At 41.4% G+C, this 25,087-nt stretch overlaps 1 pseudogene; it reads left to right on the forward strand.

Moving 5' to 3' along the window:
• The first annotated feature begins 10,552 nt into the window (after positions 1–10,552).
• Positions 10,553–10,670, forward strand: LOC126214016 (5S ribosomal RNA; annotated as a pseudogene).
• The last annotated feature ends 14,417 nt before the right edge of the window (positions 10,671–25,087 follow it).

Raw genomic sequence — 25,087 nt, forward strand, 5'->3', positions numbered from 1 at the left:
TAATATTGATCTTTTTTTGCGTGTGTTATACTTTGAGATACATCACAAAAATGTACCACTAAATTTAAAATAATGATATAAATGTGTCGTGTCCTGGGCTCGAAGTTCTTGTAAGTGGCTAGTCCTCAAAGTGTTCACTTTCAAACGCTTTGCGATTTAAGAAATTCATCTCACTTTCTCGCCCGTAACATAACTCATCTTGCGTAAAAGGAAATTTACTTTGAAAATAACGCTTCTCGAACCACCGTTCGCAATACTATCCCGAGACTGTTAGAAATAGGTTCGATTTAGCAGTTGCGAGACAGCGCCAGAAAAAAGGCATTATTGCGCGTGCGCAGCTGCAGTGGTGTACGAAACCCTCATCTTCGTATGTGTAAAGCACTCAGAGAGCTTATATGATACCATAATAGAAACAGGACATCAGAGGATACAGCAAGAGCATCAGAATTTCGTAAATCATACTAAAATGCATAATTCGGCTCGAAGTGCACATTAGTTTTTTTCAGATGCACAATGAACTAAGTTCCATCAGCTTTTCAGTGTGGTTTTTTGGACGTAAATTTTCTTGGGGTACCAGTACGGTACTATATCATATTTGCTTCTTTATTATGGGATAGTGTCACACATGACAGAAGATGAAAACGTTCACTTGAAATTCAGCCAACACTTGGAACTAGCCAATACTGTCAAACGAAACACTTCGATTCAAATAAATTGAATGCCTCAGCGGAAAGATTAATAAAGCCAAATATCTCCAACAAACTGACAAAAATAACTTCATTGTCCTGCAGGGCGATTAATGCTTGATTGCTAATAACTTGGGAATAAAATAAAATCAGAAAACTGAAGCTAATAATACATTTTTGCCCTCCGTAATTACGTGTTGCTGTTGTTGTGGTCTTCAGTCCTGAGACTGGTTTGATGCAGCTCTCCATGCTACTCTATCCTGTGTAAGCTTCTTCATCTCCCAGTACCTACTGCAGCCTACATCCTTCTGAATCTGCTTAGTGTATTCATCTCTTGGTCTCCCCCTACGATTTTTACCCTCCACGCTGCCCTCCAATGCTAAATTGGTGATCCCTTGATGCCTCAAAACATGTCCTACCAACTGATCCCTTCTTCTAGTCAAGTTGTGCTACAAACTTCTCTTCTCCCCAATCCTATTCAATACCTCCTCATTAGTTACGTGATCTACCCACCTTATCTTCAGCATTCTTCTGTAGCACCACATTTCGAAAGCTTCTATTCTCTTCTTGTCCAAACTGGTTATCGTCCATGTTTCACTTCCATACATGGCTACACTCCATACAAATACTTTCAGAAAAGACTTCCTGACACTTAAATCTATACTCGATGTTAACAAATTTCTCTTCTTCAGAAACGCTTTCCTTGCCATTGCCAGTCTACATTTTATATCCTCTCTACTTCGACCATCATCAGTTATTTTGCTCCCCAAATAGCAAAACTCCTTTACTATTTTAAGTGTCTCATTTCCAAATCTAATTCCCTCAGCATCACCCGATTTAATTCGGCTACATTCCATTATCCTCGTTTTGCTTTTGTTGATGTTCATCTTATACCCTCCTTTCAAGACACTGTCCATTACATTCAACTGCTCTTCCAAGTCCTTTGCCGTCTCTGACAGAATTACAATGTCATCGGCGAACCTCAAAGTTTTTATTTCTTCTCCATGCATTTTAATTCCTACTTCGAATTTTTCTTTTGTTTCCTTTACTGTTTGCTCAATATACAGACTGAATAACATCGGGGAGAGGCTACAACCCTGTCTTACTCCCTTCCCAACCACTGCTTCCCTTTCATGCCCCTCGACTCTTTGTAACTGCCATCTGCTTTCTGTACAAATTGTAACTAGCCTTTCGCTCCCTGTATTTTACCCTTGCTACCTTCAGAATTTGAAAGAGCGTATTCCAGTCAACATTGTCAAAAGCTTTCTCTAAGTCTACAAATGCTAGAAACGTAGGTTTACCTTTCCTTAATCTAGCTTCTAAGATAAGTCGTAGGATCAGTATTGCCTCACGTGTCCCAACATTTCTACGGAATGCAAACTGATCTTCCCCGAGGTCGGCTTCTTCTAGTTTTCCAATTCGTCTGTAAAGAATCCGCGTTAGTATTTTGCAGCCGTGGCTTATTAATCTGATAGTTCGGTAATTTTCACATCTGTCAACACTTGCTCTCTTTGGAATTGGAATTATTATATTCTTCTTGAAGTCTGAGGGTATTTCGCCTGTCTCATACATCTTGCTCACCAGATGGAAGAGTTTTGTCAGGACTGGCTCTCCCAAGCCTGTCAGTAGTTCTAATGGAATGTTGTTTCGACTCAGGTCTTTCAGTGCTCTGTCAAACTCTTCACGCAGTATTATATCTCCCATTTCATCTTCATCTACATCCTCTTCCATTTCAATAATATTGTCTTCAAGTACATCGCCCTTGTATAGACCCCCTATATACTCCTTCCACCGCCGGCCGAAGTGGCCGCGCGGTTCTGGCGCTGCAGTCTGGAACCGCGAGACCGCTACGGTCGCAGGTTCGAATCCTGCCTCGGGCATGGATGTGTGTGATGTCCTTAGGTTAGTTAGGTTTAACTAGTTCTAAGTTCTAGGGGACTAATGACCTCAGCAGTTGAGTCCCATAGTGCTCAGAGCCATTTGAACCACTCCTTCCACCTTTCTGCTTTCCCATCTTTGCTTAGAATTGGGTTTCCATCTGAGCTCTTGATATTCATGCAAGTAGTTCTCTTTTCTCCAAAGGTCTCTTTAATTTTCCTGTAGGCAGTGTCTATCTTACCCCTAGTGAGATAAGCCTCTACATCCTTACATTTGTCCTCTAGCCATCCCTGCTTAGCCATTTTGCACTTTCTGTCGATCTCATTTTTGAGACGTTTGTATTCCCTTTTGCCTGCTTCATTTACTGCATTTTTATATTTTCTCCTTTCATCAATTAAATTAAATATTTCTTCTGTTACCCAACGATTCCTATTAGCCCTCGTCTTTTTACCTACTTGATCCTCTGCTGCCTTCACTACTTCATCCCTCAGAGCTACCCATTCTTCTTCTACTGTATTTCTTTCCCCCATTCCTGTCAATTGTTCCCTTATGCTCTCCCCGAAACTCTCTACAACCTCTGGTTCTTTCAATTTATCCAGGTCCCATCTCCTTAAATTCCCACCTTTTTGCAGTTTCTTGAGTTTCAATCTGCAGTTCATAACCAATAGATTGTGGTCAAAATCCACATCTGCCCCTGGAAATGTCTTACAATTTAAAACCTGGTTCCTAAATCTCTGTCTTACCATTATATAATCTATCTGATACCTATTAGTATCTCCAGGATTCTTCGACGTATACAACCTTCTTTTATGATTCTTGAACCAAGTGTTAGCTATGATTAAGTTATGCTCTGTGCAAAATTCTACAAGGCGGCTTCCTCTTTCATTTCTTCCCCCCAATCCATATTCACCTACTATGTTTCCTTCTCTCCCTTTTCCTACTGACGAATTCCAGTCACCCATGACTATTAAATTTTCGTCTCCCTTCACTACCTGAATAATTTCTTTTATCTCGTCATACATTTCATCAATTTCTTCATCATCTGCAGAGCTAGTTGGCATATAAACTTGTACTACTGTAGTAGGCATGGGCTTCGTGTCTATCTTGGCCACAATAATGCGTTCACTATGCTGTTTGTAGTAGCTAACCCGCACTCCTATTTTTTTATTCATTATTAAACCTACTCCTGCATTACCCCTATTTGATTTTGTATTTATAACGATAAGTCTTGTTCCTCCTGCCACCGAACTTCACTAATTCCCACTATATCTTTAACCTATCCATTTCCCTTTTTAAATTTTCTAACCTACCTGCCCGATTAAGGTATCTGACATTCCACGCTCCGATCCGTAGAATGCCAGTTTTCTTTCTCCTGATAACGACGTCCTCTTGAGTAGTCCCCGCCCGGAGATCCGAATGGGGGACTATTTTACCTCCGGAATATTTTACCCAAGAGCACGCCATCATCATTTAATCATACAATAAAGCTGCATGTCCTCGGGAAAAATTACGGCTGTAGTTTCCCCTTGCTTTCAGCCGTTCGCAGTACCAGCACAGCAAGGCCGTTTTGGTTAGTGTTACGAGGCCAGATCAGTCAATCATCCAGACTGTTGCCCCTGCAACTACTGAAAAGGCTGCTGCCCTCTTCAGTAACCACTCGTTTGTCTGGCCTCTCAACAGATAGTCCTCCGTTGTGGTTGCACCTACTGTACGGCTATCTGTATCGCTGAGGCACGCAAGCCTCCCCACCAACGGCTAGGTCCATGGTTCATGGGGAATGTATTACAATTCACTCGATAGCTCCCGGCCGCAGAAATCCATTTTGTTTCCATTTGCCATGGGAGCTGTAAACGCTAACAGGGGTCAGTTGGAGACAACACAGACTACTCTGCGCATGCGTGAATCTGGCAGCAAGGGCGCGCGAGAAAAATTTCTCTCGTTAGCATCTGGCTGCTTGCAGCTTACTGCCGATACAGCTGAACAGCAACACTTGAAGTAGCGGGAAGCGGGAGAACATATTGCGCATGCGCGAGTTAACCGCGAATGCGCATGAGCCCGCCGGCAACTAGTCAAACGAAGATAATGTAAACAGTCGTGACGTCACAGTAGAAAGCAGTTTATTGTTACGCAGTGTTACATAGTCTTCGCCCTGAGGCCATTGATGTACTTCTGCTGTTTGCTGACGCTTGTGCGTGCACGGTGTTTTGTTGTGAATGGCACGTTTCTTTTTCCACTAAAGTTTTTTTTTTTCCTCTCGTTTATATTTTGTTGCTGCAGTATCATTCTCCAGTAGCAGGATACAGTAACATTCATTGCTAGAGAATCAGTTGTTACCAGTCAAAATTACAAAAATTTAACTGAAAGCTAAAACAATGAATAATTCCCGGAATCCCGAAAAATTCCCGGTTTTCTCCCGGATGAAAAAATTCCCGTTTTTTTTTCCCCTGATTTCCCGGTTGTCGCAGGTCCTATAGACCCCGTAATAACGACTTCCAAGTTCGGTATTTTATCCACCTCCAGCATCTGCGTACCTGTTTACTGAAATAATGAGCAACCCGTTAAACAAAATAATTATTTCCTTTATCGGTTTCAGGCACCTGTTGCCCTTCTTCAAAAGTCCACATAAGACGTTAGATAAAAATATTAAAATTTAATATGAAAAAGTTTAAAATTTTTTAATAATTTGGTGATATTTGTCGCATTATTTGCAGCATGACAATTATTGAGCTATATCAGATGAAATCGTCTTAACTTCTGAATGGTTTGCGTTAGGACGTTCAAACTGTACGGTTGGCCGCAGGGCGTGATGGGAATTAGTATATCATGTATGGCTTCGTATAGCGACGAAGCTCACTTTCACATGGAATTGGCGCATTTGGGGTGGTCTGAAAACCCGCATTTCGCAATCGGGAAGTCTTTTTAGCGCTCAACGGGTGACTGTGCAATGTCCAGTCACGGAGTAATCGGAGCGGTGTGGTCAAAAATGGTTCAAATGGCTCTGAGCACTATGGGACTTAACATCTATGGTCATTAGTCCCCTAGAACTTAGAACTACTTAAACCTAACTAACCTAAGGACAGCACACAACACCCAGTCATCACAAGGCAGAGAAAATCCCTGACCCCGCCGGGAATCGAACCCGGGAACCCGGGCGTGGGAAGCTAGAACGCTACCGCACGACCACGAGCTGCGGACGGTGTGGTCATAAAAGATACAAGAATAATATGTAATACAATAACGATCCAGTATTGCAAAAAAAAAAAAACCGTAAATACTCATAGTGGCTGTATGAAGATGCTACAAGGAAGCGAAAGAAGTGCAGATATTATGCCAGAACTGCAGCTAGTCAGCTAATGACATAGAAATCTTGAAGTTGGTCTCGGGGTGGGCGTGAAGGTACAATAAAATAACAAAATAAAACCATAAACAACTGTAGTTGTCATGAGGCATAAAAGAAAATATAAGTGCGCGTAAGCAGCTTAATAAATAATACAAAAAAACCTAATGACAAATAAAATAAGTTAATACCAACGGCAAGTGGCGCCATGGATGGGAAATTTGGGAACTAATCTCCAAACAGCTGTAGTGACGTCAGTAGCGCGCTAGCAGCGAACCTGTCGGCAAGAACATAGTGCAGGGCCCATCATGGGACTGGAAATTCTAACTGGAGTAAGTGGATACACATTCCTCAGTAATTAGCTAGTGTTGGGCATTTTAAAGTAGCTATAAAGCAAAGGAAGTATGGGCACAACCGTATTTTTCTACTATTGTGAAACAACTATACTACTGGAAACATACAGTTTACGAGTGCGATTCGCGATATGAGTGTAACTACAGGCGTTCATTTCAATTGTATGGCACAGTAAGCTTTAGAACAGCTCGCTGAAGCGGTGTAGAGACGTGAATAGAGTGTTAGCAGGAAATACGACCGAGGTGAGAGAAGCAATACGTGGACTAAATGGAGACACAATTCCTACTCACAAGGGGAGGCCGCCAATTGTGAAATTCAGATTCGATTCATACTGCGCATAATAAAAGCTCGTGGCCAGAGGTGTAATGTGGCAAAGCACCAAGATGCACTTCTCAGCCGTTGTCGAGAAAATCGACAGTTAATAGAAACCGTTGCGGTGAAATACTCTCTACGATGTATAACTTCCTATAGCGTCGTGGCGCAGCGGTAAATGTTTGGGTTTGTAAATCTAAGGTCGCCGGATCGAATCTCGCGCCATGCAATTTTTTTTTAGTATTTGTTTTTTGCAATTCAAATATATATATATATATATATATATATATATATATATATATATATATATATATATATCATGGGGTCTCTAATTCGAACGTTTGACTTACACTATACGTATTCGTTTCGGAATATCGTTTCTACGTCTTCCTTTAACTACACGTGTAAACATTATGAACACAATTAATAACATTTGTGAAATACAACTTTGTTTGCAGAAAACATAATCATGTTCGAAGTCGCCAGTTTTTCCACGACAAACGACTTTCAGCAACTTATTATATGCATAATTGTTGCAACTGATTGCCGTGAATTTTATATATATATTTTAATTACAAATACTAAAAAAAAAAGTTACATGGTGCGAGATTCGATCCGGTGACCTTCGGATTACGAACCCGAGCGCTTACCGCTGCGCCACGACGCTGTAGGAAGTTGCAAATCGTAGAGAGTATTTCACCGCAACGGTTTCTTTTAACTGTCGATTTTCTCGACAACGGCTAAGAAGTGCATCTTGGTGCTTTGCCACATTACACCTCTGGCTATGAGCTTTTATTATGCGCAATATGAATCGAATCTGAATTTCACAATTGGCGGCCTCCCCTTGTCAGTGTCCAAAATAAAGGGTCAAAAATAATTACAGGAGGTAGGAAACGTGGGGGTCGTTGTATACTTTCTTTACAATGGAGTAAATAGTTCAGAAATGTATACAAAGTGCTAAGTACGCTTAGTGGCGTAAATATAACTAGCGACATTCACATTAGTTGCATGAAATAAGCACAACAGGTTTGACTAACTGATTCTGAATGACTAAAAGTGCTTATTAACCGTAAAAAGTTCTTACAGCTATAAAGCAGAGCATCTTAAACTTCAAGAATAGAATGGCTATAGGTCACTGTCTACATATAGCCAATCACCACCTGTAGCTTGTAGGTGGATCAGCATCTGAAATAATTGTGAAGTAGCTTTGCAATGTAAGTGGCTAACCACTTAGAACTGAGAATGCTTCACTATTTATAAGTCTACTTGCCTAGCGTAACAGCCTGTAACTATAAGTGATCTTACTAAAAAAGCTGCGTGAAAAAGATAAAGACTAAGTATATGTAACAAATTTACCAAACAGTGAAAGGATAACTACTAGTAGCTACGTGCAGTTGTTTTAATTGTAACTGTATTAGGGTATAAATTTTAAGTTGACAAACCAGAAAAACTCGAAAAACAAGCTTAACACGAAAAAAATGTGTAGAATCCAAAGTTGATTATTTTCGAGGGGGACATCTGCTGGTGCTAAAATTACCCGCCACCCCAGCCCCCTGGGGGTGCGGCGGGAGGCAACTTTAAAATTTCAAATGGGAACCCCCATTTTTTAATTGCAGAACCAGATTCTAAATAAAAAAAATACGTACATTCTGTCTTAAACGTTTATTTTGGTTCTTGGTAGTTGGCGCTGTAGTTCAAGAAAATGTAAACGACGTAACAGCCGCGATATTCCGAAATAGAATAAAATAAAGCTGTGAATAGTGTGATTTAAGTCAATAAATTTATGAATGTCGTTTTACACGTTTTTCCACTCGAAACTAAACTACTCGAATTAAGCAAGCACCCAAGTTGTGAGGCTTCTCGACAAGCAAGAGTGAGTGCTGCAAATCTATTAAAAAATTAGGTTTGTGAGTCAGTTTTCTAGTTAATGAGTTCACTCGTTAGTAAGTAGGATGTTTGGTTGGTTAGTTAGTTAGCTAGTCAGATGATTTGTTTTATAATTTAAAGTTGTGTGGACACGAAACAAACATAACTTATCCGAATCTGCGGAAAAAAATTAATATTTGGGTGGACATTTGTAAAACTCTAATTCCTCTCTCTCAAACCCCATCCTATGGGGAGACAGGGAGAGTCTTAGTTTTAGTGAATCAAAATTTACGAAGTAAACAAGTGTTTTTTATTTATCCACAAGTATTTTCCACGCAGAAATGAGAACATGGATTTTCTCGAATTACAGCGCCAACTACCAAGAAGCGAAACAAATGTTTAAGACAGAATGTACGTAGTTTTTTGTGTACAATCTGATTCTGCAATAAAAAAAATGGGGGGTTCCCATTTGAAATTTTAAAGTTTCCTACCGCCCCACCCCGTTGGGGGCCTGGGGTGGCGGGCAAATTTTAGCACCAGCAGAAAATAATCAACTTTGGATTCTACACATTTTTTCGTGTGAAGCTTATTTTTCGAGTTATTCTGGTTTGTCAACTTAAAATTCGCACCCTCCATATACCGAACTAAACTAAGATCAACAGTGTATGGCCAAGGTACAGTGTGCAAAATACTACTAACGGTTTACGGTTATGAATAGCAAATTAATGACCACCTGAGTATTGCCAGTTACTGCATGTTATTGAAATTAGCGTACTGACTGGAACCTACTAACAGCAGGTTACTGAATATAACAAGTGGCAGGAGCAGCAACTGTAAGCTACTATGTGACAATGTTCTACCTATCAAATTTAATAGGTTCACATAAATAACCATCTACACCAGGGAAATCCAGCTATATGCCAGACTGATTGTACAGCAGTGCAATCGTAATAGACCAAAAAGAAGAAAGACTGTGTGGGAGGGGGGGGGGGGGGGGAGGAGAGAGAAGGTGGGCAGTTTGGTTTTAAATACACAGAAAGTGGAAAGAAATAGAGAAACTAAAGTATAAACACAAAACTCTGTTAGCAAAACGTAACACTTGGGGCGGAACGGCTTTTGGGGGAGGGAGAGGTGTCATAATGTGGTAGATGGGTGGGAGAGATGAGGCAGATGTCGTAAATAGGAACAAAACTGGCGTACAATAGCTAAAATTATTTATAACAGTACACAAATCTTGTTGGTGTGGTCTTCAGCCCAGAGACTGGTTTGATGCAGCTCTCCATGCTACTCTATCCTGTGCAAGCTGCTTCATCTCCCAGTACCTACTGCAACCTACATCCTTCTGAATCTGCTTAGTGTATTCATGTCTTGGTCTCCCTCTACGATTTTTACCCTCCACGCTGCCCTCCAATGCTAAATTTGTGATCCCTTGATGCCTCAGAACATGTCCTACCAACCGGTCCCTTCTTCTACTCAAGTTGTGCCACAAACTCCTCCCCAATTCTATCCAATATCTCCTCATTACTTACGTGATCTACCCATCTAACCTTCAGCATTCTTCTCTAGCACCACATTTCAAAAGCTTCTATTTTCTTCTTGTCTATTTATCGTCCATGTTTCACTTCCATACATGGGTACACACTATACAAATACTTTCAGAAACGACTTCCTGACACTTAAATCTATACTCAATGTTAACAAATTTCTCTTCTTCAGAAACGCTTTCCTTGCCATTGCCAGGCTACATTTTATATCCTCTCTACTTCGACCATCATAAGTTATTTTGCTCCCCAAATACCAAACTCCTTTACTACTTTAAGCGTCTCATTTCCTAATCTAACTCCCGCAGCGTCACCCGACTTAATTCGACTACATTCCATTAACCTCGTTTTGCTTTTATGGATGTTCATCTTATACCCTCCTTTCAAGACACTGTCCATTCCGTTCAACTGCTCTTCCCTTTGCTGTCTCTGACAGAATTACAATGTCATCGGCGAACCTTTCTGCCCGAAATATCCGCAGGACGAAATTTTGAGACATATATTTGCATTGCCAGTATGTGAGGAATCGCAGTGCGAAATCTGAGTGCGCGAATTTTCCTTTACGGTAGGGTCTAACAGCCAACGGCTTTGCCGCAGCGGTAACACCGGTTTCCGTCAGATCACCGGAGTTAAGCGCTTTCGGGCTGGGCTAGGACTAGGATGGGTGACCGTCTGGTCTGCCGAGCGCTGTTGGCAAGCGGGGTGCTCTCCGCCCGTGTGAGGCAAACTGAGGAGCTACTCAACTGAGAGATAGAGGCACCAGCCACGAAAATGACAATGGTCGGTAGAGCGTTGTGCTGATGACATGCCCCTCCATATCCGCACCCAGTGACGCCTGTGGTCTGAGGATGACACGGCGGCCGGTCGGTGCGTTTAGGCCTTCATGGCCTTTTCTGGAGGAGTTTTAGTTTTTCTAGAGTCTAACAGATGTATGTGCAGATATTTTTGTGTGTGGTAGCTTAATATTTACACACATCAATGTGTTGGTTGTTTTTTCTGTGCATCCAACAGTCTTTCTGCAAACACCTCACAAACTTTACCACCTGATGTTTTCTGCAAGATCGTACTACGTCACTAAATGGATGATGCCAGTCCGGCCGGCCGAAGTGGCCGAGCGGTTGTAGGCGCTTCAGTCTGGAACCGCGCGACCGCTACGGTCGCAGGTTCGAATTCTGCCTCGGCATGGATGTCGTTTGGCTACTTAGGTTGAAGTAGTTTTAAGTTCTAGGGGACTTACGACCTAAGTCCCTCTCTCCGACAAAATCCTCACCATGCTGATGTCGTCTCTGGTTCCTTTTCCTTTCCTAAATCCAAACTGGTGCTCTCCCATTGCTTTTTCAGTTTTGTGCTCCAGCCGTCCGTTGAGTATTCTTGTGAGATCAGACTAATTGTTCTGTACTCATTGCATTTCTTGGCTTGTTGTTTCTTCTCGAGAGCAAACACTGTGACGTCCAAAAGGTCCTTAGGCCATTCTCCAGTCTCGTAAATTGCGTTGATGAGTTGCGTCAGCGCTTTCACACCTCCGTTTCCGATTCCTTTCAGTCAAATCATCGGTGTGTCGTCATTCCCTCCTTCTCATCTCCTTAATCGCCTCCTCTACTTCCGTTTTGAGTATGCTACGACCTATTTCGTCATCACCAAACGCCTCCTCTGTCTCTATTTCGATGTTTTCGGGCGATTTCACACAAAAATCATGTCGCCCTTGGGGAAGTACACATGTAAAGAACAGAAAAGTAAATATTTATCATTTTCAAGGGCTCGTCAATCACATTCACATTAATTCTAATTATATTTCACTGAACTTTTCGCACTTTTTTTTATATATGAAGACAGTAATTGTTCTCGAAAGAACAGAATACTGTTGATGACCGTGCAGCTTTTCCCTGGAATAATTCCCTGGAAAATTTTCAGCTATCCACATCGAGGTATATCAACAACACCTGTCGGCAGCTGAGGGTTTCAGTTAGTCATCATTTATTCCAGGGAAAAGCTGCACGGTTATCAACAGTATTCTGTTCTTTCGAGAAGAGTTACTGTCTTCATATATATAGTTAAAAGGCTACCCGGCCATTGACCTTCGTCTGTCGAATGCGCACAGGTTGCCCAAACTCTTACGGGGATCACCAAAGTGTGCGCGAGTAATGAGTGGATGGGCAAATGTCTATAAGGTGGTACAATACATATGTAGAATTGTGGACAGTTGGGAATGTGGGTCTCACGGGAAGCGTGCAAGGGACAAGTCCCTGCAGTCGCGCTATTCATCTGTGTCCACGGTGGCTCAGATGGATAGAGCGTCTGCCATGTAAGCAGGAGATCCCGGGTTCGAGTCCCGGTCGGGGCACACATTTCGAGGTATATCAACAACACCTGTCGGGAGCTGAGGGTTTCAGTTAGTTATCATTTACTTTTTTTTATAACTGAATATCATTTTTTTGCAAATTTAAAAAATTCTGAAGAGGGCATGATTTCATAGCTCATCGTCCCCTCGAATTCTGCCATGATTAAATCTGCTGAACGTCTGTTTCTTGTGTCACACCACTTATTTCTCATGAATGAAAAGATTCGCTTCACGAAGTCATTGCCGGCCGATGTGGCCGAGCGGTTCTAGGCGCTTCAGTCCGGAACCGCGCTACTGCTACGGTCGCAAGTTCGAATCCTGCCTCGGGCAGATGTCCTTAGGTTAGTTAGGTTTGAGTAGTTTTAAGTTCTAGTGGACTGATGACCTCAGATGTTAAGTACCGTATTGCTCAGAGCCATTTGAACGCCAGTCAGTATAGACTAAAGCCAAGTTTACGCGATGACATTGGGTTGCGCCACTCGTTGAGTGGAATGAGTTGCACGCAAGTGGTTTGATATTTTACTGTAGACACGGCGAAAGCAGTATACACTTCAGTTTCGTCGTTCTGTGGGTTCCTGAGTCGTGTCTGAAACGAAGTTTTGGCAGCTGCACGTCGCATAGGTTGTGATGGAGGTAAAGCTTGTTGCGTGGAATCGCAGCATAAGAAAAAAATAAGAAACGTGTTTAGATTCGTGACTGGATGAAGAAAAGACAGCTCGGTTGCTCAGTATCCTTGCTGCAATAATTTATAATGGAAGACCCAAGATCATCATAAACTAAAGGCTATGCTTTGTCGATTCAGCTACGTCCCTCTCTCCATTGTCATCCTCTTTAATTTTTCATACGATTTTATCCCCGTATCTTCTTTGATGTTATTAAAATACGTTGTTCTTTGACTGCCTCTTGGTTTTTTTTCACTACAACTTTTCCTTCAAATACATTCTTAAGAAACCGGTTGTCTCTCATTATGTGCCCTATCATTTTTGATTTTCTTCTTTCTATATAATTTAGCAGCGTTCTGTTCTCATTCACTTCTCTGTTCATTACTTTTTCTATCTACCGAGCTTGTTTTCGCCATTCTTCTCCATATCCACATTTCCATTGCTTCCAGTCTCTTTTTCTCTGCCTTTCCCAGAATCCACGCTTCACATCCATATGTTAAGACACTCCAGACAAAACTTTTGGCAAACTTTTTCCTAATTTCTAAGCTTATATGATCGTCTGTTAGTAAATTCCTTTTTTTTTTTGGAAAGCTTGCTTTGCCGAGGCTATTCTTCTCTTTATATCTGTGATACATTTATTGTCGTTAGTGATTGTGCTCCCCACATAACAGAAGTTCTCAACCTGCTCTAGAACACCATCTTCTACTCTAATATTAAACTTTACCATTTTCTTTTGTCTTCCCTACTACCATAGTTTTTGTTTTCTTCTTATTTATTCTTAGATTAAATTCTCTTAGTATTTTGGCAAATTTTAGCAACGTAAACTCCATTTCCTTTACTGACTCAGCAAGTGCTAATATATCATCTGCCAAACGGATACAGTGTATTCGTTCCCCGTTAATTTTAATTCCTTTCTTTACTCTTTTCAATTTTTCAATGGTTTTTTCAGTACATAAGTTGAATATATGGTGATAGTGGGCATCCTTGCCTTACTCCCCTCCTTATTTTTGGTTTCTTCTTCACACCATTCACCTCTATCTCTGCTTCCTGCCTTTTATACAGGTTCCAGATTAATCTTCTGTCTCTCCAATCAAGATTTATTTCCTTCATTGTTCGGAATAACAATTTCCAATTAACCAAGAAGCTCTTTTAATTACCTTAGAATGTCACCAGAACTCTTCACGTTTCTTGTAAATAGAGTTAATTATGCGATTAGGAATAAAGATACTGTAATGCATGAACCACCGCTGCCAGAACTGAAATTACATATCAAATTGCGTGCATTACAATCGAGAACACTCGGCATGCTATAATATGCGGTTTAGCTGGTGATGACGCTTTTTCATTAACAGCAATAATTATTAAGATGAACACTAATAATTATTAACATTGAGGGCAGTAATTATTCGAAGCAGGCTGCATTAAGAAGAGAATGGTTTGCAAGCTACTCCCTTGAAGACAGATCTGTACAGTGGCAATATTTCAAAATTCTGACATCTCTGAATGGGGAGCAATGCCTGCGACGTTTTAAATAGATGAATATTGAATGAAGAATGCAGCTTCTTGAATTTGTATAGCCTTCCCTCCTGTCAATAATAATCCTTAAAGAAAAAGGAGTGAGCCAACTCGAACGACGGGAGTTTAGTCTTGTAGACGAGAGGATTGCCACAGCTAGAATTACACTTGCTTGTATTTTTCTTAAGGGGAGCCGGAGGTGCCTATGCTGCCCGTGTTAAAATCACTGAGGAACATTTATGAATAAACTACCAAATAGAAAAATTTGAATTTTTTTTTACATATAGAGTGGTTTAGTATTGCAGTTATGACAGAGGGATTTTGGAGTATATTTTCTAGTTTCCTTCCAATTATTTTTTTTATTAATGACCCAAATTTTTTACAAATAATTGCTTTATAATAAAACTGAAATGAAACTACTGAACATATTGCCAAATGGCTGTGTTACAATGTAAGTTTGACCACTAGGAGTGCTGCATAAAAATTTCATCACTCTAGCTTGAGTGGATTTTGAGAAAATGTTCCTTATATTCGAAAAATTCTAATTTACAGGAAATGGCTATCAAAGTTTCTCAATACATTCCTGCACTATAGGACGGATTATCAGGGTCTTCTTCTTCATCCAAAAGCTTCCTCTTCTGTCTTCTTTTCTGGCCTGTTGTTCCATCATACTTCATATGCCTTTCTCTTCTTTCTGCTCCTCTTATCCCTTCTCTGTCAATATTTCTTAGTGCTCGTACAGTGTTCACCCCAGCTGTAAATCCTAATGCCTTCAGAACTTCACACTTCACACTGTTCCCTTGGTTGTAGGTTGCTATTGCATCATAAATGCCAAAGTGCAGTGTTTTTATGCTTACAAACACCCTTTTAGGAATCACTTTCCAAATCAAATTGTTTACACTCTCATTAGGATTCTGCATCTTTCCGTGTAGACATTTGTATAACAATTCTGGCTGTGCTAAGTCATGAAAAATTGGTTTTATTGCATTTATCACAGCTGCTGGCAAACCATGTTTGTGATCATAGTCCTTTTTTGCATTATATTTGCACCAGGAATCTTTTGGGCACAGGCTGTGTTGAGGGTATTCATCGGAAGAGGCAGTATGAAGGAACAATGCCCACACTGCTTTTCGCATGTCACTAACATTACTAGTATTTTGCCTTATAGCATACCCATAGTATCTCTGTAGACGTTGAATCACCTCATCAGTAAGCCTGCCTCTCCCTCCTATTGTCTTTCCATCACTGAGCTTACTTGAACCCAAAGTTTGTTTGAGCCTTCGAAGCCGTGCACCCGTACACTTTTGCACATGCCCAGTGCATTCCAACTTTTCAACTACAAATTCATTTCCATATGGTTTCAGTTCCTCTATTGTCTTGAAACCTTTGGAGTCACCATCCCCAAGGTAGTATTTGTACCTAACGTTGTATCTGGGAACTGAACATTCAAAAATTTGTTTCACTCCATCCACTTCCATTGCTCCAGTTGATCCACTAAAATTTGCCTCACAGGTTCCACTGTGCTCTCCTTTGATTATATTTTTGCGCCTACAATGTTTTGATAATATTGCAACATCTATCACTTTTGCACTATCACCACAAGTAGCAGTTACAACCCCATTCAGGGATTTATGACCCCTCTTTTGCCAGGAACCATCTAATGCCACTACCAAATCCCTAGAACCACCGTTCATTTCTACAGATTCCTCCACTGCTTCCTTCATGGTTTTCAAAGCCACATCTTCAACAGAGGATCCTACCAGTTCACAGTGGTACCCAAATTTGCTTGGAGGCGATGGCAAGTTCATAATACCACAAAACAGTTTACCAGCAGCAGACCCTTTTCCAATGGATCGAAGACCATACACAAGTCGAACATTCACATCAAACACTCTAGGTCGTCCATTTTCACCAAAGAGGCTGGCATGTGAATTGTAGAAAGTCACTTGATACTTGCAACATGCACAGTTTATCTTCATCTCACAAGCTAAACCAGAGTGCTTTGTTATCTCTAGTCCCACTCCTACACTTGAACACATTTTGCACAGAACACTAATCCAATATTCAGTACTTCGTTAATATCATGACTGTCACTAACATATTCACGAAATCTGTCACTTCCACCAGTCAGCTTGTTGCTAGAAGATGTCACAGGGCTATGGCCGGCCATGTGTTGCTTATCAGAAGAACGCACTGTTTCAGTAATTGTAGTATCGCAACTTGGTATTAGTGTTAATTTTCTTTTCCCTACGTTCTTCCTCTTCTTATATACACGGTTACTAAAACGTGGCATCGTAACCAGAACAACGCTTTACACAAGAAGTATAATACTACCAACAACAGGTGCAACACTGAACTAATTCGAAACGGTAAACAGCAAAGAGACGATGTTCCGCGCCCTTTGCGCTTCATTTGTCACAGAAAACAATGTAGCCAACCCTTGCACACCCACTGTATGCGTAACATAAGGCGCTGTATGCGTAACAGGCCGAGAAAATCCCAAGCAGTTCGCCAGGAAGTCACGAGAGGGTGTTAGATGCATTCAGCGGCCGCCCATTTCCTCTGCAGGCGTGGGGGAAAATGGTAATAACTCCACTTCTAGGGCGAGTAGAAAAAATAATTCAAAGTTTACATTAAAGAGGAATGTTCCAATTAATTTTCGGTAGCAAAACAAAACAAAAATCGTAATTTTTTGGATTTGACCACATCCGGCTTTCCTTAATTCATTTGTACATGTGCTCCTACTTCAATACATTTTGCCCTGCAGCTCAGATATTGTCAAACCATCTGTGTTATGATCGCACATGACGGTCTCAACGGCAAGCAATAAGTTGCTTATTTTTGTAATCACTATCAGCGAAATCCCACAAAGAGCTATGAAAAGCATAGATATCCAAAAAGCGAACATTATTCTCCGTTCCCCACTTGATATTTCAGTTTGTGTACACTCTGCGAACACACGTATCCTCAAAACTCGTGCAACTAGTGTCGCCAAAGTTGGAACACGCCGAAAGTGTTTAGTTTCAGGCCAGGCGCAAATTGAGACGCGTATAGCGCGTGGGGCGCGACGCAGCGCAGCGGGCATTTTTTGTAACATCCCAGGTTCAAATGGGGCCGCGCAAATTGCGACGCGACGCGACTGGGACGCGACACGCGCCTGCGCCGGGTCGCGCGGCGTAGCGGTTGCGTCACAGTTTCTCGCGCTTGCCTCGCTAGCACCGTGGGAAATTTGAGGCGGGGAGTCGAAAAGTAGCCCGGCCATATGCTCACATCGGAACGGCGCATATCAGCAGTGGTCGTATTGCCCATACGATAAATTTTGCCTTACTGTGTGCTGAACTTTATTGCCTTTGGGCAGTGTTTCGTTTCTCGCCATTTAAACGCTGCAGCTTTCTTCGTTAGCACGTTATACTTTTCTGTTATTTATATCTCCATCGTTTTGTTTTGTTTTTCTTCTGTCAAGAAAAATGTATACTTCAGTAACTGATAAGCCATTGGCCGCTTCAATTGAATCAAATGCCTCCGCGATGTTTTCAGATAACAAGAAGGGACAGAAGGTAGTGAATAAGGAAGCAAGGAATATTATAAAATCATGTGATTAGGAAACAAGGCAGAAAAGTAAAGCAAGGTTATATTCTCGCTGCCTAGTAAGCTAGCGTATCTGTGCGATCTGTTACAAAAATTTAGAAAGGGATAATCTCCACAGGTGTGATCCCTTTGTGCTTGTGGTAAAAAGCGTCCAAGATCTGAAGTAAAGAAGTTTCACTGTGATTACTCTGATATGGATGTAATAATGTAATACGACAAACTGTACTACATGCATGTAAACATTTCCACTGCACGCTACAAACAGTCGAAAAGCAGTCACAAATAACAATGTTTTAATTGGTTCGCCGTGATGAGAAAAAGCATTTCAATTGTTGCATGGACATTATCACCATTAATAAACTAATTATACAACAACAGGCTACACAAATGAAGAAAATGGTATTATTAGAAATGTGCTGCTGACAAAGGCAGATCTACTTTCATGACAATGTTTTTCGAACTCCATCTCACAAGGCACACATGGCTAGCTTGTGCATTCCTGTCGCGCGCATTATCCTTCGCTGCTGACAATACACTCACCATTGTGTTGTGCGACAGATCCATTTTTAATTTTTCTCAATAACAACTATTTCATTCGCGATCACGCATTGTCAGTTTGGCAAGCCCTAGGTGAGTAAACAGTATCTGGCATGTGCCTATCATTCCGCCTGAAGGAAAGCTCGTCACTATTTTAATGCTGCTCAGATCGAGAGAAGGAATAAAATCCTTTGGTAAGTTTCCATTCCCGTCGCTCAGTGTTAAAAATGCGATGCATTACGGGGATTCCACGAAAATTCCAACAGAATTGCCAATCTGTTTTTGTGTGAGATGTTAACCTTTTCTCATTCGAAGAAGCATCACCATTTATGAGTAAACGCCACATTTCTCTTGCTGACTGGTTTAATTGTACTTCCTTTGTCACAGTGTAGTTTGCCAAACTCATCTCGCAGCAGCTATTGAGAGAGAATTCCGAAACGCAGGGCCTCATTAAACAAGTAATTGGCAATTACAGAGCTCAATAGCTTACGAAAAACCTCATAGTGTCGGTTTGCAGTAACATAAAAGAAGAAATTTCATGTTTATTTTCATACTACGAAGCTCTTGTTTCGTTACCTGTCGATAACTCTAAAAAATTACAGTCACTGGAGTGAAATAAACAAAAAAAAGTATAAGTAGTGATATATCGCCATAGATAAGAAAGTTCCGTGTGTTTAATAATTGGCAAAACACTCTCCTCCTTGTGTGCTATCATTCGCCAAACTTTCGTTTCGATGTCTCGAGCGGTTTAGGAGATACGAGAGATGTTGCGAGTATTTCATTCTCGCGGGCGTGAGATCGGAAGTGAGCGCGCTACATGGGATCCATTTTCTCGAGATCGGAGGCAGATAGAGATCTCCTCCCAAGTCTAAACAAAAATTCAGCATGTTAGCTAAATTTCATACGCAGCAACATATGGTGTAATACGCACCAAACGCAAAATCATGGCGACCCCTAATTTTCGTTGCAAAACTTTTTGAGTTTTGCGTAGTGTCTCACTAAAATGTGTACATTACAATAAGAATGGTCATTAGCGAGGTGATGGGCACGAAGCTGACATATAACGCTACAAGTAAGGCAAAAACCATATATTTTCAAAGAATAGTTTCTGTAAAATAGTTTGAGAAACATAACAGGTTGCGCGCGCTTCGGTTCTGTCAGCGCAGAGCGTCGCCAGTCGGCGCGTGCGAAGTACGGAGTACGCGTCGCAATATGCGCTGCACCCGCGCGACTCGTGCGGCACGTGCGTGTCGCGCTGTAGTGTCGTGTCACGTCACACGTGCTCTACGCGTCACAGTTTGCGCCTAGCCTCACCGACGAGTTGCGCAAACGCGCGGCGCGCATGCGCAGTGGGCGGTTGCGCAGTTGGCTGCAACCTAGTGTCGTCGGGTAAACCAGGCTTTAAACCAGGGATCCCCAAACTATTTTGGACAAGTGACCCCTTTTCCGAAATGAACTGTTACCTCAGACCCCCATGGCCAAATTACAGGGTGTTTCAAAAATGACCGGTATATTTGAAACGGCAATAAAAACTAAACGAGCAGCGATAGAAATACACCGTTTGTTGCAATATGCTTGGGGCAACAGTACATTTTCAGGCGGACAAACTTTCGAAATTACAGTAGTTACAATTTTCAACAACAGATGGCGCTGCAAGTGATGTGAAAGATATAGAAGACAACGCAGTCTGTGGGTGCGCCATTCTGTACGTCGTCTTTCTGCTGTAAGCGTGTGCTGTTCAAAACGTGCAAGTGTGCTGTAGACAACATGGTTTATTCCTTAGAACAGAGGATTTTTCTGGTGTTGGAATTCCACCGCCTAGAACACAGTGTTGTTGCAACAAGACGAAGTTTTCAACGGAGGTTTAATGTAACCAAAGGACCGAAAAGCGATACAATAAAGGATCTGAAAAATTTCAACGGACTGGGAACGTGACGGATGAACGTGCTGGAAAGGTAGGGCGACCGCGTACGGCAACCACAGAGGGCAACGCGCAGCTAGTGCAGCAGGTGATCCAACAGCGGCCTCGGGTTTCCGTTCGCCGTGTTGCAGCTGCGGTCCAAATGACGCCAACGTCCACGTATCGTCTCATGCGCCAGAGTTTACACCTCTATCCGTACAAAATTCAAACGCGGCAACCCCTCAGCGCCGCTACCATTGCTGCACGAGAGACATTCGCTAACGATATAGTGCACAGGATTGATGACGGCGATATGCATGTGGGCAGTATTTGGTTTATTGACGAAGCTTATTTTTACCTGGACGGCTTCGTCAATAAACAGAACTGGCGCATATGGGGAACCGAAAAGCCCCATGTTGCAGTCTCATCGACCCTGCATCCTCAAAAAGTACTGGTCTGGGCCGCCATTTCTTCCAAAGGAATCGTTGGCCCATTTTTCAGATCCGAAACGATTACTGCATCACGCTATCTGGACATTCTTCGTGAATTTGTGGCGGTACAAACTTCCTTAGACGACACTGCGAACACCTCGTGGTTTATGCAAGATGAAGCCATTCCGCCAGACACGTTGTCAAAGGTTTCGGGTAATTTCATTCAGAGACTACGCCATATTATTGCTACGCATGGTGGATATGTGGAAAATATCGTACTATAGAGTTTCCCAGACCGCAGCGCCATCTGTTGTTGACCATTGTAACTACTGTAATTTCGAAAGTTTGTCTGCCTGAAAATGTACTGTTGTCCCAAGCATATTGCAACAAACGGTGTATTTCTATCGCTGCTCGTTTAGTTTTTATTGCCGTTTCAAATATAACGGTCATTTTTGAAACACCCTGTACCTACTTTTAAGATCAACGCCCTTATTCATAATGGTCCGCTAACTTAAAACAGCTGCTACAGGGTGTTATTTTTCATTCTGACTTAGATCAATAGAAGAAGACAGAGTGAGAATTAGCAATTAAGCACTTAAAGAATCTTAAGTAGGTAGGAAATTATATTTAAAAAAGTATTAATTCGCAAAGAGAAAATAAAATATTCAGTGTGATGGATGAACCTGGTGACTATCTACCAATCTAGCTACATCCGGTTCAATATTGGTGAGTTTCAGCCTAAAATCTCCACGTTCGTCGATTTTCAAACGGTTTCTTTGTTTCGTCAAAATGTTTGTTACCACACTGAAGCTTTTTTTTCAACTAGGTATGATGATGGAAAAGGGATAAGGTATCTTTCAGCAACGTTCCACAATGTAGGATACTGTTTCAATGTTGCGTTTGCAACCAGAAAAACTTCTGATAGCCTTGGTTGAACTTCTGCTTAAGCTCTCCCTCTGTGCTGATGGTAATCAACTCTTCTTGCATTATCACATTGGCTTCTTCCATGGCTGTGGTATTGTACGGATTTATTATCCATTGAGGAATTTGTAAATTTAAAAGATCCTCAAACTTCTTTTCTGCCTAAATTTTGTTTATAAAGGATTAGTTTACCCACGAAGGCTGATATTATTGATTTTGTTTTAATCAAGTTAAGATCGTCACCCTGCAGTTGCAAATTAGCTTTGTTCAACATTCCATAGATATCAGTCAAGTAATAAATATCTGTTTTACCTACTTAAAATATGTTGTATGTTGTGTTTACCACTTTTTCAGTCACTTTACTTCACTTAATTTAGCTATGTAATAACTTTCTAATCTTTTGAAATAAATGAGTACTTATATGAGTTATTATCGTTCAAGCTCCAACGAATTTCAAAACGCAAATGAACTTTCAACCTAAGTGCAAGCTCGTTAAATAGTAAAATATCAGGAACATGTTTGGACTTGATCATGAATTCGTTCGTGTTAGATCGCGTAAGCGTCAAATAGACAGCAAGCCAAAACGCGCCTGAAAGATGTACGCTCGAGCTGATTACCTTGCACAAACTTGTCCACACAGACTTGCCGAGTTTTTCCATCTTGTACGAACTTGAGACTTAACATTACTACAACAATGCTATTTCCTACAAAAATATTGATTATTCTTAGTACACGTAACACAACATAAACAATACAGTACCTACCTATCTTGAAAGTTTTGAATAAGAACTTGTGTTAATTTAATAGGGGTCGATTTTTAGATCTCGTCGACCCCCAAAACCAGTTTTCGTTTATGTCGACCCCTAGGAAACTGATATCGACCCCAAGGGATCGATATCGACCACCATGGGAATCCCTGCTTTAAACATTTAGCGTCCACGCATCCACACCTCAAAGCCTGACCACTTGCCCAGGGAAAAATGAGCATTTATGGCTTCCTCTTGCCACACGTACTAGGTGATTCTAACCACCCTAAGAACTTCTTATGGGTGTAGTTATTAGTCTGCAAATCAGGTAAATACTGAGGTAATGTTGTTGACTGCACTGCTCCCAGTAAAAAAAAGTAAAAAATTTTTTTAAAAAAGCGCTTGCACCCGTGACACCGTGTTTATACGAGGGGCGTTTGAAAAGTGCGTGCAAAGTCCGAGAGATGGCACCACCGGCGCGTATCGAGGTCATGTTTAGTTAGCAGCGTCTTTGGAAAGAACGTACACCAAGTTTCAGCCATATTGGTCTATTTCTTTGTGTTTGGCATCCGTGTGAATCAAGGAAGTCGAGTGATTGTCAAAATAAATGGACGAAAAAGAATTTCGTGTGGTGATTAAACATTACTGTATGATAGGCAAAACGCCTCAGGAGAAGACTAAAGAGAAGCTTGATAAACATTACGGTGACTCTGCACCTTCGATTAGAACAGTTTATAAATAGTTTCAAAACATTCGGAGTGGCCATATGGGCACAAGTGATGCTGAACGTTCTGGACGCCCTGTGGAGGTTACGACTCCAGAAATCATTGATAAAAGCCATGATATGGTGATGGATGACAGAAGAGTTAAGGGGCGTGAGATTGCTAATGCTGTGGGCATCTCGAATGAACTGGTACATAATATTTTGCATAAAGATTTGGACACGAGAAAACTGTCCGCAAGATGGGTTCCGCGACTGGTCACGCTTGACCAAAAACGGAATCGTGTGAAGTGTTGCAAGGATGGTCTGCAGCTGTTCAGGAAGAATCCGCAGGACTTTGAGTGTCGTATGGTCACTGTGGATGGAAGACGGATACATTACTATACTCCTGAGACCAAACAACAAATCTAAACAATGGATTAACAAGGCAAAATCTGCACCAGAAAAGGCGAAGACCATTCCTTCGGCTGGAAAGGATTCGCAAGGGATAATCCTCATCGACTATCTGGAAAAGGGTAAAACTATTACTGGTGCATATTATTCATCGTTACTGGACCGTCTGAAAACCGAGCTGCAAGAAACACGCCGGCGACTAGACCGCAAAAAAGTCCTTTTCCATCACGACAACGCAGCAGCACACACCTCAGCAGTTGAGGTCGCGAAATAAATGGAAGTATTATTGCAACTCGTTGCTTCACACTCCCCTCTACTCTCCAGACTTGGCTCCCTCGGACTACTATTTGTTCCCCAATTTGAAGAAATGGCTGGCTGGACAAAGATTTTATTCAAACGAGGAGGTGATAGCAGCAACTAATAGTTATTTTGCAGACTTGGACAATTCCTATTATTCTGAAGGGATCATCAAATTAGAACAGCGTTGGATGAAAAAGGTTTACCCCAAACAACACACAAGTAGTTTTTATTTTTGCGCCGACTTTTCAAACGGCCCTCGTAATTCGAGCTAGTGATGGTGTTTAAAAGTAAATGGTGCTCACTGAGTGTGGTTAAAAATTCAGAGGGAAAGAAGACATTACGAAAGGAAACGAGTAAAAAAAAAATGCGTGTTATCTGTAGGAATAACTTTATCTGCTAACATCCCTTAAATGTGATATTGCACACAATTTACAGTTATTTTGTTTCTGTTGTTTCAGGTAAGGGCGCGCCTACTGCAGACGAGTATGTACGTTGTTGGTGAGTTTTCCTCGCTGCAGTTCCAACATGACTCCACTGTAATTGTCAAGTAGTGAGTTTTACCTTTTATCGGCATTTGAATCTGTCTCTCAGATCTGTCACCTACAATACTGAAAAGTTAGCAGGGCATTCCATACAGTTCTTTGCTGGAGGAGGATTTCTAGTACTTCTCCCAATACGGCGTGTTCAAAAAGTCTCTCCGCAGTGCCGTATGCTGCTGTGAATATACGGAGATGCAGCTCAGTCAAATACAAGTTATTAATTCATTGAGTACTAACTTTTACTTACAAATTTTCACGTTAAATGTTGAAAGTTTCCCCCCTGTTGTTGAATACACAATTCAGTTCGTCTAATCATGTTTCCAAACACAAGGTCTAACATTTCTTCTGTAAGAGGAGCAGTGAAAGTGGATACTGCAGTATTCAATTGATCGATGGATTTTGGACGGTTTTTATAGACAGTCGCTTCCGCTGCACCCGAGAGGAAAAAGTCAGGTGGTGTTAGGTCAGGCGACCGTGGAGGCCAAAGTCCCTGTGAAATTATGCCATCACCGAAAACATCAG

Source organism: Schistocerca nitens, chromosome 11 (assembly GCF_023898315.1).
Source record: "Schistocerca nitens isolate TAMUIC-IGC-003100 chromosome 11, iqSchNite1.1, whole genome shotgun sequence".
NCBI classification, from domain to species: Eukaryota; Metazoa; Arthropoda; class Insecta; order Orthoptera; family Acrididae; genus Schistocerca; species Schistocerca nitens.